The sequence below is a fragment of the Schistocerca americana genome, chromosome 1 (assembly GCF_021461395.2).
Source record: "Schistocerca americana isolate TAMUIC-IGC-003095 chromosome 1, iqSchAmer2.1, whole genome shotgun sequence".
Classification (NCBI taxonomy): Eukaryota; Metazoa; Arthropoda; class Insecta; order Orthoptera; family Acrididae; genus Schistocerca; species Schistocerca americana.
The window spans coordinates 146,661,479-146,677,192 of record NC_060119.1 but is presented as its reverse complement, the minus strand read 5'-3'; the positions used below and the strand labels follow the sequence as shown (position 1 = coordinate 146,677,192).

At 42.8% G+C, this 15,714-nt stretch overlaps 1 protein-coding gene across 1 annotated transcript in view; it reads right to left on the bottom strand.

The window, feature by feature from the left end:
- LOC124620838 (probable G-protein coupled receptor Mth-like 1) overlaps positions 1 to 15,714 on the bottom strand; it is a 548,776-nt gene that overhangs the window by 174,542 nt on the left and 358,520 nt on the right. The gene's annotated exons all lie outside the window — the stretch shown is intronic.

Below are 15,714 nucleotides of genomic sequence, written 5' to 3'. Positions count from 1 at the left end.
TACCGCTTCAACCGCACGCGAGCTATGTGCCGGACATCCATCATGTTGGAAGTACATCGCCATTCTGTCATGCAGTGAAACATCTTGTAGTAACATCGGTAGAACATTACGTAGGAAATCAGCATACATTGCAACATTTAGATTGCCATCGATAAAATGGGGGCCAATTATTCTTTCTCCCATAACACCGCACCATACATAAACCCGCCAAGGTCGCTGATGGTCCAGTTGTCCCATCCATCGTGTATTTTCCATTGCCCAATGGTGCATATTATGCCGGTATGCCGGCCGCGGTGGCCGAGCGGTTCTAGGCGCTTCAGTCCGGAGCCGCTGTGCTGCTACGGTCGCAGGTTCGAATCCTGCCTAGGGCATGGATGTGTGTGATGTCCTTAGGTTAGGTTTAGGTAGTTCTAAGTCTAGGGGACTGATGACCTCAGATGTTAAGTCCCATAGTGTTTAGAGCCATTTGAACCATTATGCCGGTTTACGTTACGCTTCGTCGCTAGACAGAACGAGTGCAAAAAATCTGTCATCTGGCAGAACTGTACATGACGTTCAAAGTCGTCGCCATGCAATTCCTGGTGCATTGAAATATGGTACGGGTGCAACCGATGTTCATGTAGCATTCTCAATACCGACGTTTTTGAGATTCCCGATTCTCGCGCAATTTGTCTGCTACTGAGTGCGGATTAGCCGCGACAGCAGCTAAAACACCTACTTGGGCATCATCATTTGTTGCAGGGCGTGGTTGACGTTTCACACTTTTCTGAATACTTCCTGTTTCCTTAAATAACGTAACTATCCGGCGAACGGTCCGGACACTTGGATGATGTCGTCCAGGATAACGAGCAGCATACATAGCACACGCCCGTTGGGCATTTTGATCACAATAGCCATACATCAACACGATACCGACATGTTCCGCAATTGGTAAACGGTCCATTTTAACACGGGTAATGTATCACGAAGCAAATACTGTCCGCACTGGCGGAATGTTGCGCGATACCACGTATTTATACGTTTGTGACTATTACAGCGCTATCTATCACAAAGCGAAAAAAGTGGTCCGACTAAAACATTCATATATGTTTACGTACTACACGAATATGTAATAAAAAAATGGGAGTTCCTATTAAAAAAAAACGCAGGTGATATCCGTTTGACCTATGGCAGCGCCATCTAGCGGGCCAACCATAGCGCCATCTGGTTTCCCCCTTCAAGCTAGACGAGTTTCGTTCTTTGTAGTTTCTTCGTTTGATGCTTACTGTGGCGTCACCGCCAGACCCCACACCTGCTAGGTGGTAGCCTTTAAATGGGCAGCGGTCCGTTAGTATACGTCGGACCCGCGTGTCGCCACTATCAGTGGTTGCAGACCGAGCGCCGCCACACGGCAGGTCTAGTCTAGAGAGACTCCCTAGCCGACACCCCCGGGATAACAAGGCCGTCCAGCAGTGTTAGTGACGTCACACTAAGCGGTCCATAGCCGACGCAGCAGTCCACGGACACCTCCGTACAGACGCGCCTGATGCTAACGATCTTCTGTCCGTCATACAGAAACGAGCGAACTATAATTCGAACCAAAGACCAAATTATATGTATTCTTGTAAACAGCATCAAGGTTCATAACGAAATACCGATTACATATACGGGCAGGAATAAGTTTAATCGATTGAGGAACTTTGCCACTATTTTATAATTGTCAGAACACTATTTAGCTTTAAAACTCGCATACAGGTGGTGACAAATGCGAACTGACAGCGGGACTTAACATTTTCAAGCTATTACACTGAAAGTAAATTATCTTAAACACTGTCATACATAGCAAAACCCCCACAACTTTCGTTTACAATAAGGTAATAAGAGTTCGCTTTATCTCATAAAACACATGACTATTGTGAATTTACTCATATGTTCATGGTGACAGCTCTTTTCAAGAATTTTTACGAGTGTATCCCCAGTAATAAAGAATGGAAACAAAAGATAGATAACAAATATTCTCCTTTTAACATAGACATCACTGAACACAAGATTCTGTCTTGCACTGTGATACTAAGGGACTGCTCTTTCCTTTAAGAAAAGCCTGACAATTTGAAGTTCAGTCTGCTATTGAAGATACACTTCTTGAAACAATATTAAAAATGTTATGAAAGGTAAGGAAATGAAAAACAACCAAGTGCATTACATGTAAGAATGTGAGCAAAAGGCTGAGGCTCTCTTTACTTATCATTTTCAATCTCTCTACAGCTTTTCCGCGTAGAAATCACCAACTGCAAGTCTCATTATTGCTGTCTGTTACTAGCAAAGTACTTTTCTATTTAGAAAACCTGACAATTTGATGTTCATTCTGGTACTGAAGATAAACACTTTTCAGAGGAGTTCTAGAACCTATTCCTGCCCGTATATGTAATTTGGTCTTTGGTTCGAATTATAGTTCGCTCCTTTCTGTATGACGGACAGAAGATCGTTAGCATCAGGCGCGTCTGTACGGAGGTGTCCGTGGACTGCTGCGTCGGGTATGGGCCGCTTAGTGTGACGTCACTATAACACTGCTGGACGGCCTTGTTATCCCGGGGGTGTCGCCCTAGCACTCGCCCCAGTTGTACAGCCGACTTTGCTAGCGATGGTTCACTGCCTACATACGCTCTCATTTGCAGAGACGATAGTTTAACATAGCCTTCAGCTAAGTTATTTGCTACGACCTAGCAAGGCGCCATATTCAGTAACTAGAATGAATTCTGAACAGACAATAATGTGAATCATGTACCGTCAAGAGCGACGTTCATCATTAATGGATTAAAGTTCAGTAGCAAACTAATTACGCCCGCTTTCTGAATTCTAATTTCTTGTCATGTTCCAGACCTCACGTCAGTATAGTCCATCCCTCCTCACGCCAGCGTGCGTGAGCTAAAAAGCGTGTATTTCGGCCTCCTCTAGTAACACGGTGTTGGCTCTTCAGCCAACACAACACTTACTTCGTGAGATATTTGGCCCGGTCACGATCAATGGAGCAACTTGTATACTGCTTTCGAGGTACAAGATTTCGTTAAAACAGTGAGAAACTGTCTAAGCTTTATTTTGCGTGCATATACAACTTAATATTGTCAGATATGACCTGTCTTAGCGACCATATTTTGAGAAGGTCAAATGTAAACGGCAGCAAATAAAATGGTAAAAATATTAATTACCTCCCCCCTCTTTCTTTCTCTTTCTTGCAACGGTAAGAACGCTGGCTGTGTCTTTTCGTGCTCGTGGCGACTGCAGTCGGCTGGTGCGTCTCAGCGACTACCGGGCGCACACGCGCTGTAACGACGAGTGGTTAATTACGATGCGCCGTCCAGGGTGCTGGCGGCCTGCCAGAGGTCTCGGGACGTGTGCGTAGCGGTACCGTCGCCACTGGAGCGGCGAGCGCGTGCTCTATCAGAGCTTCCGCCCCCCCCCCCCCCCCGCCCCCCCGAACTACGCGGTCGCACATCTCGGGCGTACAATCTCACCCACGCGGCGCCAGGGCACACCGTTAGGCGTGCTGCAGGACAAGACTGAACAATGCCATTGTTCGCCTCGCCGGCACGCTCTCCGTGATTTACATGCCGCACGAGTTTCCGGGGCTGCCAGAAAATACCGCACGGCGAAATCTAAGACGTGCGAAAAGGCTTCTCCTCATCTTCTCGGCAAGTGCACGGGCAGTCGTACATTGAGGGGGAGGTGTTTCTACGGTTCCGTACCTCGACCGGTGAAAACAAAACCCTTCATGGAACAATTCGAAGCACAGGCACTGGACTCGGCGACTTGCAAACCTATGGTGTGGTACAGGTACGTCGATGATACTTTCGTGGTGTGGAGCCACGGTGAAGAACAGCTCGGTGACTTCCTAAGACACTTGAACAGCCTCCATGCCAACATAACATTTACCATGGAAGTAGGAAAGGACAAGAAACTGCCGTTCCTAGATGTGCTGGTCACAAATGACGGCGAAAATCTGGGACACAGCGCGTATCGAAAACCGACACACACGGACCGATACCTGCACAAACTGTCAAACCACCACCCGAGCCAGAAAAGAGGCATGATTAGTACGCTCGTAACGAGAGCAGGACGAATATGTGGGGCGCAACACCTATAGCGAGAAATGCAACACCTGGAAACTATTCTGGGAAGCCATGGGTACTCCACAAATTTCACTACGTGATCACCTGATTGAAGAGCATGTTCCGCCACGGCTGATTTGTCTGTTTTCCCTAGTCGGTAAAGACTTTTTTGTTCCTTCAACCGTGTATTCACACTTCTCTTTGTAGTTCCAATGTAGACCTTGCCAAACGTACACGGAATCTTGTATCACCACTTGCAGACAGAGGGGGTCGTTTATCCTTAACGGAACGAAGTGCTTGGCCTATTTTCTTAGTTTGTCTGAAAATCGGTCGAACGTCATGTTTCCTTAGAATCTTTCCGATCTGACCCGTCACTTTTTTGATGAAAGGTAGAGAAACCGTGTTGTTCCATCGCTGTGTCCTATCTTTGTCCTTAGACCTTCTGTTATTCGGTCGCAAAACTCTATTTCCTTACTAGAGTAGCCGTTCTTCTCAAAAGCCTGCTTTAGATGTTTTAACTCGGCGTCCAGGTGTTCCGGAGTAAAAATTCTTTTAGCTCTGTCCACTAGACTTTTAATTACACCTCTTTTCTGTTGTGGATGATGATTGGAATCATTATGCAAGTAGCTGTCGGTATGTGTAATCTTCCGAAAGACTTTATGTTTCAAGCTGCCATCAGTCTGTCTCACGACGAAGACATACAAGAAGGATATTGCGTATACTTCATTTCAAAAGAAAGATAAGAAGGTTTTGTTGAAGAGTGAAGCTATGTGTCCCAGACTTTATGCCCTACCTAAAGTACCTTAGAAGTGTAACAGAGATAAACTCTCGGCGAAGTAAGGAACCAGGAAAATAAATGTCGGGTACGGTCTTTCTGCCATACATTCCCAGAGTGACGGACAGAATCGGCCGTATATTGCGCAAACACGGCGTAAAGACGATTTTCAAACCGACAAGGAAGATCAAAGAGTGTCTTAGATCGGCGAAGGAGAAAAGAGACCCACTTGCAATGTCGGGAATATACCGCATACCATGCACAGGCGGAAAAGTTTATGTCAGAATGACTGGACGATCCATTAACACTAGGATCAAAGAGCATAAGCGACATTGCAGGTTGGGGCGGGTGGCGGAATCGGCCGTGGGAGAGCACGCACTGAATGAGACCGACCACGTAATAAAATTCGCCAACACGGAAGTTCTGACTGTAGAGAGGCACTATCACACGCGATTGTTCAGAGAAGCTGTAGAAATACAAAAACACGCGAACAGTTTCAACAAGAAAGAGGAAAGCGTTTTAGGTAAACGGATCCTGGCTTCCCGTACTGCAGCGAACGGCCGTCGCAGGTAGCAAGAGGAGAACCGCACCGGAAATAACCGCGGAGAAGCCCTCGGACGTTGGCGCGCCAGGTACATATAGTCTGCGGCTGCGGGCTCGGCTCCAGTTCACCACCGGCAATGGAGGGTGAAGCTTTGACAATGCCAGCCACTCGTGCTGGCGAAACGTCAGAAAAATCATTAGATGAACGTCGGCCGAAGAACCCGAGACAGAAGCCAATAGGCAGTTAGTCAACAAGTGGCCTCGAAAGCCTTAACAATTTTGTACCTTCTGGATTATTTCGTTGTCTGTCTGTATTTCTGTCTGTCTGTCCGACAGTTAAGAACCCTGTTTCTCAGGAACTGGCACACGTTTAAAGTTTAAATTTATGTGACATACTGGAGCCGTCCCTCGGCAGTGTAAAAAACTGAAGCTTCTAAGTCAGTGAATTCAGAGATACGGCCATTTACGGAGGGACGTTGATGAAAAATACACACTATTTCAAAAATGCACCAAATCCACAGTTTTGGAGATATGGCAATGAAATTTTGTACCATGCTTTACATGAAAGTAACATATTTACATATAAAATCCTTTGATTATGTATATTCAACTTTTTTTAACGAAATTTAAAGTTTTATTTTCAAAAAATAATGTACGTACCTTTTTATCAGAAAGTATTCAAGAGATTTCTACAAAAATTTCTCTGTTTCATCTCTTTATACATTGTAAGCTTCTCTAATGAAGTTTTTGGAATAGGTCAAATAGGAGAATTTTCATAATTTTTTTATTATAATTCCACAAGCACAATTTTAAATTCACGCAAAATTTCAAGCACTTTGCCCCATATCGCAACTTGCAATCAGAATTTCAAAATTTGCTATTGAGACAACGTTTATTAGATTTACAGAAATATGCGTACAACATTTTATAATTCTAGCATTCATAGAATCTGAGGAAAAGGTACATACACTTTAAAAAACAAACTGTTCAGGAAACACAAATTAAAGTTCAACCTAACTTTTTTCCTTATGTCACTTCTTCAGAAGGCACCACATTCGTACTCTGGGTCGTCTTTTCCTTTAAGGCTTCTCTTCTGGTTTCTTGTTGTGTCTTCTTTCCTTTACCAGGTCTTAAAATGACTTTCAGCTGCAGAGACGTAGCCTCATTGCTGGTTTGTCGTTGCTTCTCACGTCTTCCATTCACTAACTTATTCAAACGCAGTTTATCCAGTTTTTTATACACTCTGTGATCGTGGCATAGCTGAATGAAGAAAGAATCGAACACTTGTATAAATCTCCGTATCACAAGGCAAAAAAGAATTGCTTTGTCATAAATGATGCAGCTAGTTTGTTATTGTTTATAAGATACAGAATAGAGCCAAAGATAATCTATAAAACCAAAGAGTATGTATCACTGCCTTCTAGATATATACCGCACACGTTTGGTTGAAAGTAATACACAGAATCTTTGTTCACTGAACTGGTGTTGAAGTGCTACTTCAAAACGTGGGCGTGGCAGGGAGGCCGCGTCACACTTTTAATTAATTTTCAGGCACTTTGGATGCGATTTCAACATTGAATCTTTTGGAACTTACTGTCCATGAGTTGTAATAAAAAATAAAAAATAAATCGAAAGTTGACATTTTTGGTCAATTTAAATAACGCCCCCCCTTATGTCACGCATTTTGATACTCGCAAAGTCACTCATCAAAACTTAAAGGGCACTTCCCGTTGGCCTAGAATCATGACATTTAGCGAGAAGCAAAATAAAAATAGTAACACAGCGGAAACTGTAAATAGTAATTTATCAGAGGAATAAATATTTATTTCGTCATTTGTTATCCGGCGTCGAACATGAAATTAAAACAACTGTAGTTCTGATCATACAATAAAAGCTTTCACGACCGGATGTTTCAGCTACCGAGAATTTTTCTGGGTTGTATGGCCAGGGTCCACGGAACTCTTCAATCCCTGACGTTTCGTCCAAGGCTACGTTGGACATCGTCAGTGGTGCTCCTGATTGTGCTGAGTCTTGCCGACTGACGAGTCGGACGTCGAAGAGCGGGCTAAATACCGTGGAAAGTGGGTGTGGTCTTGATTTCACATGATAGCACAAGTAAACATTGTCAAAGATAAAATTTTTTAACTATCGAGTATAGTAAGTCAAAGATAAAAACTTCTCATTGGTTCTGTAACGCCACAGTCTATATATCACTGAGTTTCATGGCTTCTTCTCTTGTTTTAAAATTATCCCCATGTTTATATATTTCGATGGCTTTTCTGTCTCATGAGACAGACTGATGGCAGCTTAAAACAAAGTCTTTCGGATGGTTACACATACCGACAGATACTTGCAAAAGGATTCCAATCATCATCCACAACAGAAAAGAGGTGTAATTAAAAGTCTAGTGGACAGAGCTAAAAGGATTTATGCGCCGGAACACCTGGACGCCGAGTTAAAACATCTGAAGCAGGCTTTTGAGAAGAATGGGTACTCTAGTAAGGAAATAAATAGAGTTTTGCGACCGAATAACAGGAGGCCTAAGGACAACGATAGGACACAGCGATGGCAGAACATCGTTTCTCTACCGTTCATCAAAAAAGTGACGGATCCGATCGGCAAGATTTTAAGGAAACATGACGTTCGACCGATTTTCAGACCAACTAAGAAAATAGGCCAAGCACTTCGTTCCGTTAAGGATAAACGTCCCCCTCTGTCTGCAAGTGGTGTATATATAATTCCGTGTACATGTGACAAGGTCTACTACGTTGAAACTACAAAGAGAAGTGTGAATACATGGTTGAAGGAACATAACAGTTTTTGCCGGATAGGGAAAACACGCTAATCAGCCGTGGCGAAACATGCTCTTCAGTCAGGTGACCACGTAGTGAAATTTCCGGAAACTGAAGTTTTATGTACTATGATGAACTACTATCCACAGCTGTATAGAGAAGCCATCGAAATATATAAACATGGGGATAATTATAACAGAAAAGAAGAAACCATGAAACTCGGCGATATATGACGCAACAGAATCGATGAGAAGTTTTTATCTTTGACGTAGTATGATCGATAGTTAAAAATTTTTATCTTTGACAATGTTTATCTCTGCTATCACGTGAAATCCAGACCACACCCACTTTCCACGTTATTTAGACCGCTCTTCGACGTCCGACTCGTCAGTCGGCGAGACTCAGCACAACCAGGAGCACCTCCGAAGATGTCCAACGTAGCTTTGGACGAAACGTCAGCGATTGAAGAGTTCCATGGACCACGGCCATACGACCCGGAAAAATTCTCAGCAGCTGAAACAGTAGTTCTGACTGGGTCACAATGGCAAAAATCAAACATCAGGCAAGAAATTACTTTACTCCACATATGACGCGTTTCGGAATTCATCGGTCCTCAGATATCCAGAAGCGGTTGCTGCACGTAGATACGGCGTTCCAAGTTGTATATGAATCGAACACTGGTAGCTATATTATAACGACCCAGTCGAACTGAAGGGAGAACTGCTGATTGTAATAATAATGGTCGCCTGACTCATGCAACACTTTATGTCTCATTTATGTTATTGATATTCTAATATTCTCGAAGATCTTGGGATCCGTGGGACCGGGAACCCTCAGTGCGCGACTTCTATTCTCTCCTGGCCAATATTTTTTAATGGTTGCTAATCGTAGAATTTTTATCTGCCGAGGTACTAATATAACGTAAAAGGTGTAGAGAGACAAATTTCGCAAAAAGAGACAAGAACAGTATTAACCGTACGTCCGAAAAATGCACGGTGCTATCTATTCGTTTACCTGGTAAACGTACGCAGGGAAGTATTGCAACTAAGAACACAACAAAACTCGTGACCCTATACGTAACATCTTGCGTAGGAAACTTCAATTCAGTATCTAAAATCATTTAACAATGGGACTCGCTCTATGAGGTTTCCGGACAAACTTAATTATGTATATAGACAGTTCATTAGTTCGTTTATAGGTTTTTTTGAGTAGCTTTATAATTACCAAAATATGTGACATAAACGGCCGTATCATTTGATTGCATTGCATAAATGTTTTACACCCCTACGGGACAATAGACCTTGGTATCTGACATAATTTCAACTTGAAATCTCTGCTCATTCCAAAGAAAAAGTGGTCTTATCAGACAGATAGACGGACGGACGGATAACGGACTGATGCTATAAGCGTTACATTTCTACCGATTGAGGTACGAAGTCCTAATAACATTAGGATTGTCCAAGTTAGCTATGATATTCGGCGTGTCGTAAGTGACAGTACATTATCATGAGGTTCGGAACCCAACGTTCAACTGCAGGTCCCCTTATAAGCGACGGAAAGCTAGTTCAAAAGACCAAGGAACCACGTCACGGGCGCCCATCCCGGGGGACAAGGAAGGGGGGGGGGGGGGGGGGGAGGGGAATCACGGAAACCTAAAAATCATGGTGGCCGGACGCAGGTTTGAACAGTCGTCCTCCCGAATGCGAGGCCAGTGTGCTAACCATTGCGCCACCTCGCTCTGTAAAGGTAAGGAAAAAATTTACTGTTGTCAGACATTTTTCTTTAAAAAAATGAATTAAAAATCGCTATTACAGAAGTTTATAACAGAGTCGGAAATTGAACCTTTTAATGGCTATATGCAAGTCGCCATTCGTCTTCCAACATATTAAAAATACTTCCTATCCCCATGTCTAGTTCCCTCCTACAAACTATCGTATGGGAGTCCTTTGACTAAAACTGTAGGACCACGAGTTGTAAAGAACTGTAAGATTCTGAACTGCATTAGGGTAACTTCATCCTATATTTGCATTAATATAAATTTTAATTATTATTTATTACGCTTCCAGTATCAGGCATTCAGCCGTAATCTCCTATCTTCAGATGTTTACGCACTTACGTACACACATATGACTACCTGCTTGTCTACATTCAGCTCAACAGTTAAAACTTCCCCTGCAGTTATCAATAAAATTAAAGAGTTGTACTGAAATCTACTCTGCCGAGATCATCACCATTTTATATTTGATTATCAGCACCAATCGAACACCTATCTTCAGATCCAAAAATTTGGAAGAATAATCGGTTCCACTTCACCTCTGACGATTTATTGGCGTGGAAAATGCTAAGTTGCTCTGGGGACGGAGTCCAATGGTTAATCCAGATCTAGGATTAGGTTAGTATCCTCTGTTACCCCTACTTGGTGTGGATCCCATATGCTTGACAAATATGCTAAGACGAGACACACGGCTGTTTGGTATGCAGATCCCTTTTCAGACATCTTTAACTTATCCTAGAGCACGCCGCTTTATAAAGCTGGAATATTTAAATTTCTGACTTGAGTCTTCCACTTGATGAAAGGTTGCATTTTCTGATCACCCAGTAATCCGCTGGCACTGTTGCGGAATGCTTTTCAAATCCAATTTTCATTCGCAAACGGGGCACATCAGTTATATCCCAGGCACCAAAACAATATAACGCTTCTAATCAAACGCATCAAGGAATCTGATGAAAACGAGAAGTTTCGTGGATCATTTAATACGCGACCGATGCGTTGAAAACTCGCGAAATTCTTCTGACGCTACAAAATCCATTTACAGTATTACCGCTGCGAAGGGACTCAGTATCGTGAGCAAACTGCAAAGACTGCCGAGAAATCTGTAGGCTGGTACTACACGAGCAAGGAACTTCAGTCAGGCAGTAGCCCCCAACGGCAGGTTGACGGCAACGTCAGCACGCAGCACCCACCTGTGGAAGCGGCCTCGCCCGCAGGAAGACGATCAGCTGATAGCGGACGTCCGCTACCCACACAGCTTCCAATCTCGCCGCCCACGGCTCTGGCACAGGTGTTCGCGCGACGCGGAAGCTACATCGCCGTCGTTCATTGCGCCCAAGTCTCACTTCCGCAGCGGAAGAAATAATACCTGCCACAGGTATCGCCACCTTTGGAAGTACCGGAATGAGCACTGGCGGAAATTGCTAGAGCTGTCTAGCGTGTTAAGTGAGGGTATTGTTCGACGTTAGCCACAAGGCGGCTATGCAAGGTCCACCGAGGAGAAACTCTGATTATGGGAGGTTGGAAGCAAGAAATCGGCCCACACTTAAGACTCAATAACATTAATTTTAAAAATGCCAAAGGCTTTAAGTAAAACAGTTCTTAGATTAGGCTGAAGACCCAAACAATCCGACAGCTTAAGAGCAGAACAACTTTAATTCAAAATCGGCTTAATGCCCAAAGCATCGGACATTTTAAAAGCAAAACTACTTAAATTCAAAATCGGCTGAAGGCCCATCACTTAAGACTCAATAACCTTGGCATTTTAAAAATTTTAATGTTGTTGAATTTTAGGTGTTGGGCCTTCAGCCGATTTGAGTTTGGGTTGTTTTGCTCTTAAGGCCTTCAACCTAAATTAAGGAACTGTTTCACGTGAGGCTTTTGGTATTTAAAAAAAAAAAAATAATGTTGTGGAGTTTTAGGTGTTAGGCTTTCAGCCGATTTGAATTTAACTTGTTTGCTCTTGAAGTGTCTGATTCTTTGAGCTTTCAGCCTAGCTAAAGAACTGTTTTAAGATAAGGCCTTACCTTTTAAATTTCTGTTTTGGTTGAGTTTTGCCTAATGAAGAACTGTTTTACATAAGGCCTTTTTTTAAATTTAATGTTTTTTTAGCCTTAAGTGTTGGGCTTTCAGCCGATTTTGAATTCAGATTGTTTGCTATGAAAATCCCAGGTGGTTTGAGCCTTCAGCCTAATTTAAGAACTGTTTTATGTAAAGCCTTTGGCATTTTTAAAATTAATGTTATTATAAAGTGTTGCGCCTTCAGCCGACTTTGAATTTACGTTGTTTGCTCTTAAAGTGTCAGCATCTTTGGGCCTTCAGCCTAATTAAGGAACTGTTTTAAGAAAAGGCTTTGCCTTTTAAATTTCTGATTTTGGTTGAGCTTTAAGTTATTGGCTTTCAGCTGATTTTAAATTAAAGTGCTCTTGCCCTTAGGGCATGAGATTTTACGGCGCATTCAGTCGCTAATTTAGTTCCAAAACTAAAGCTGTGGGTTTTTTTTGTAAAAAAAGTTTTCTTGGCTCTTGTAATGTTTGATCAAGTAAAGGTTGTATGTTCGAGTGTAACTGACAGCCGCTTATTTTGGCCCCTTTCCTCAACTTAAACTACCTGTCCTGTCCTGCGGGTTTAGCAGGGCGTCTCACTGGAAGGAAATCATTCTGTAGTAAAGAATACCCAAATTTGATTGGCTGAACGCGAATTGAACAGTAGTTTAGCACTGCGTCACCTCGCACGCTGGTGCTAAGTTATGTAGTCTTCACACGGATGTGGTTGCCATTGTGGTTCACGTCGTGGTTGGTGCACGCTTACGAAACGAGCTCGTGGATTACACGGAACGTGCTCCTCATCGTCATTTGCGACCGGAGCACTCTGCAGCAGCAGTTGTCAGTACGGCAACATGGCTCGAAAATCATACAGTTTGTTTACGAAAATGAGCGCGCATTAAAGCGCTACATTCGTTAGCTCTATTGGTCTGGAACCGCGTGACCGCTACGGTCGCAGGTTCTAATCCTGCCTCGGGCTTGGATGTGTGTGATGTCTTTAGGTTAGTTAGGTTTAAGTAGTTCTAAGTTCTAGGGGACTGATGACCTCAGATGTTAAGTCCCATAGTGCTTAGAGCCATTTTTGTTAGCTCTATTAAGAAGCACATTTTTTTCTATTTTCCCGTATGCTAACCATGTTGTTCTGTTTGTAGTACACATAAATAAAGCGTAAATATCCGTGAACGCAATACAGCGCAAAAAGAAAGTTCAGTTTTCAGTTAGCAAGGACATCATCAGCTTATAAACTCCCATCACAGGTAGTGCGATACAAATATGCAATATTCTCCCAAACAAAATAAAAACGACTTTATTTCAATTTTTAGCAAAAGCCTAAGATTGTTCCTATTATACACGATGTTTTAAAACTCGACGGCAAAACTTCCTCATATAACAGAAGAAACAAACGGTCTAATAAATAGGGGCTGTAAAACTCATATCTTAAGAGATATGAGCACGTCTTTATCTTTGATACTGTGAACCAAGTCTCTTCTAGTGCAAGCTGTTGGCTTTTTGGGAGCAGGTAGTATGGACCAAAACAACAATAAAATGTTCAGTAAACATGGGCTCTGCAAAGCATACCGTAAAAGTTATGAGCACTTGCTCAACAGAACAGATGAGTTTGACAGTAGCGAAGATCACCAAGTGCTCATAGCCCTTAAGATATGCATTTTGTGGCCAATATTTACTCTACCTTTTTTTTTCTTCTTGTTATATGAGGGATCCACTCCTGAATAGTTTATGCAGTATTCATAGAGGAATCATGCATGTTACAGTCTGAAAAGTTGTTGGATGAATAAATAAATAAATACTGAACTGCCATCGAATCATGCAGTGATGTAGAAAGCAAGCTTGCAGTTTTTTTTTTTTTTTTTAAATGAAGAGCGCACAACAGAACAGTTGCTTAATCAGCAACCATTACTATATACAGGACCAGTTTCGGAACACTTTATGTTCCATCATCTGGTGTAGAATCACGTAACCATCTGAAGTCATCCTCACCCCAATGTTGTCATGGAACCAAAAGTTCTGTGTCAGAAAGACATAAAAACCGTTCCACCGTGCTGCGCGATCGAGAACTCAAACGATGCAATTCACTGGTCCATGTTCCATGGCAGTTCACAAAATCGAACAAACGCACTTCTGAGAGGGACCACTCTAATTACACATAACACCGAATGGTATACAATTACTTCTAGCAATAATAACAAAGTTCCAGCCTCTTTTCGAAAATGTGAAAGTGAATGAAGAAGATACTTGTAGAAAACAGGAAGCGAAGCAATTACGTCAGACTCACAGTTCCGCACGTCTATCGTCTGCATCACACTAACGCAGTATTACGTAAATCTTTGTCTTTGATGTTACGATGCCCTGAAGGCTTTAACCGCTGATATGTAGTTAACCGAAATTCAGTTATAACAAACGGTACGCACAACGGCGCGATTTCGAGAGATCTTGAATGCCTCATGCCTTTACATGGTGTATGTTTATATCACGCAAACTCTAATACGAGAACATCGAAATACGAAAATTCTTTAACCACTAATATGACGTTTCTGGTATTTTATTATAAGAAATCGCAATAAAGAGCACGCGTTGTCGAGTGATCTCAGTGTGTTGATGGTTTGAAGCAGCGAACATTCAGAGGACGTAAGTTACGAACTCCACCAAATACTGGCTTCAGCTGCAAACGACGTAATCCGAAGTGGCGCCTCCTACGATCCGTTTATGATGTAAAGCGCGATATCACGTCTCATTTGTCACGTTCCTCTCCACGAAGCAATGATCTGACTTATTCAGTTCTTCACGTTTCGAAATGCCCTGAAACGCGAAATTCCACGTTGTGACGTCACAAAACTCGGCCCGCTCCTCGTTCACGTACCGTGTAAGGATTGACTTAGTCTGCTGTAGCATATTAATTTTTATCGATTCAGTCGAATATTCAAATGGTTCAAATGGCTCTAGGCACTATGGGACTTAACATCTGAGGTCATCAGTCCCCTAGACTTAGAACTACTTAAACCTAACTAACCTAAGGACATCACACACATCCATGCCCGAGGCAGGATTCGAACCTGCGACCGTTGAAGCAGCGCGGTTCCGGACTGAAACGCCTAGAAACGCTCGGCCACAGCGGCCGGCAATCGAATATTATGAAGGAACATCTCTGATCTATGTAATAATATCAGTGACATATTTTCGTTCATCTTTTTTTTTTATACAACAAACGAGCTCTCCTCGGATTGTCGGAATCGTCTCCGTCTCTCTCTCTCTCTCTCTCCGTCTCTCTCTCTCTCTCTCTCTCTCTCTCTCTCTCTCTCTCTCTAGTTTCTCAAAAACGCCCGTTTTTGTACTCTTATGCTAATTGCTGGTAACTCTGAGATGCAATGAGTTAATATTCATTATACATACGCGCCATGTAACACTAATTGTCTGTAGAAGTGCATTTTATGTTTCGGCTGTTAATTTCCGCTGTGAAGCACAAGTATGACGTTGTGATGCTTGAGCGCCATCCGCCCACTACCACATGTTTAATTACATCATTTATTTTAGAGCCTGCAGTCAGATGTGTTAAGTACGAACCTATGTTGCTATGCTCTGCGGCACATTTCGTCGCATTGTAGTGCATTTTCACAAGGCCGCGCAACACCCAAATTATTGTAATGCAACAGCGCGACCTCTGCGCCTGACTTCATCAAAACAGAAC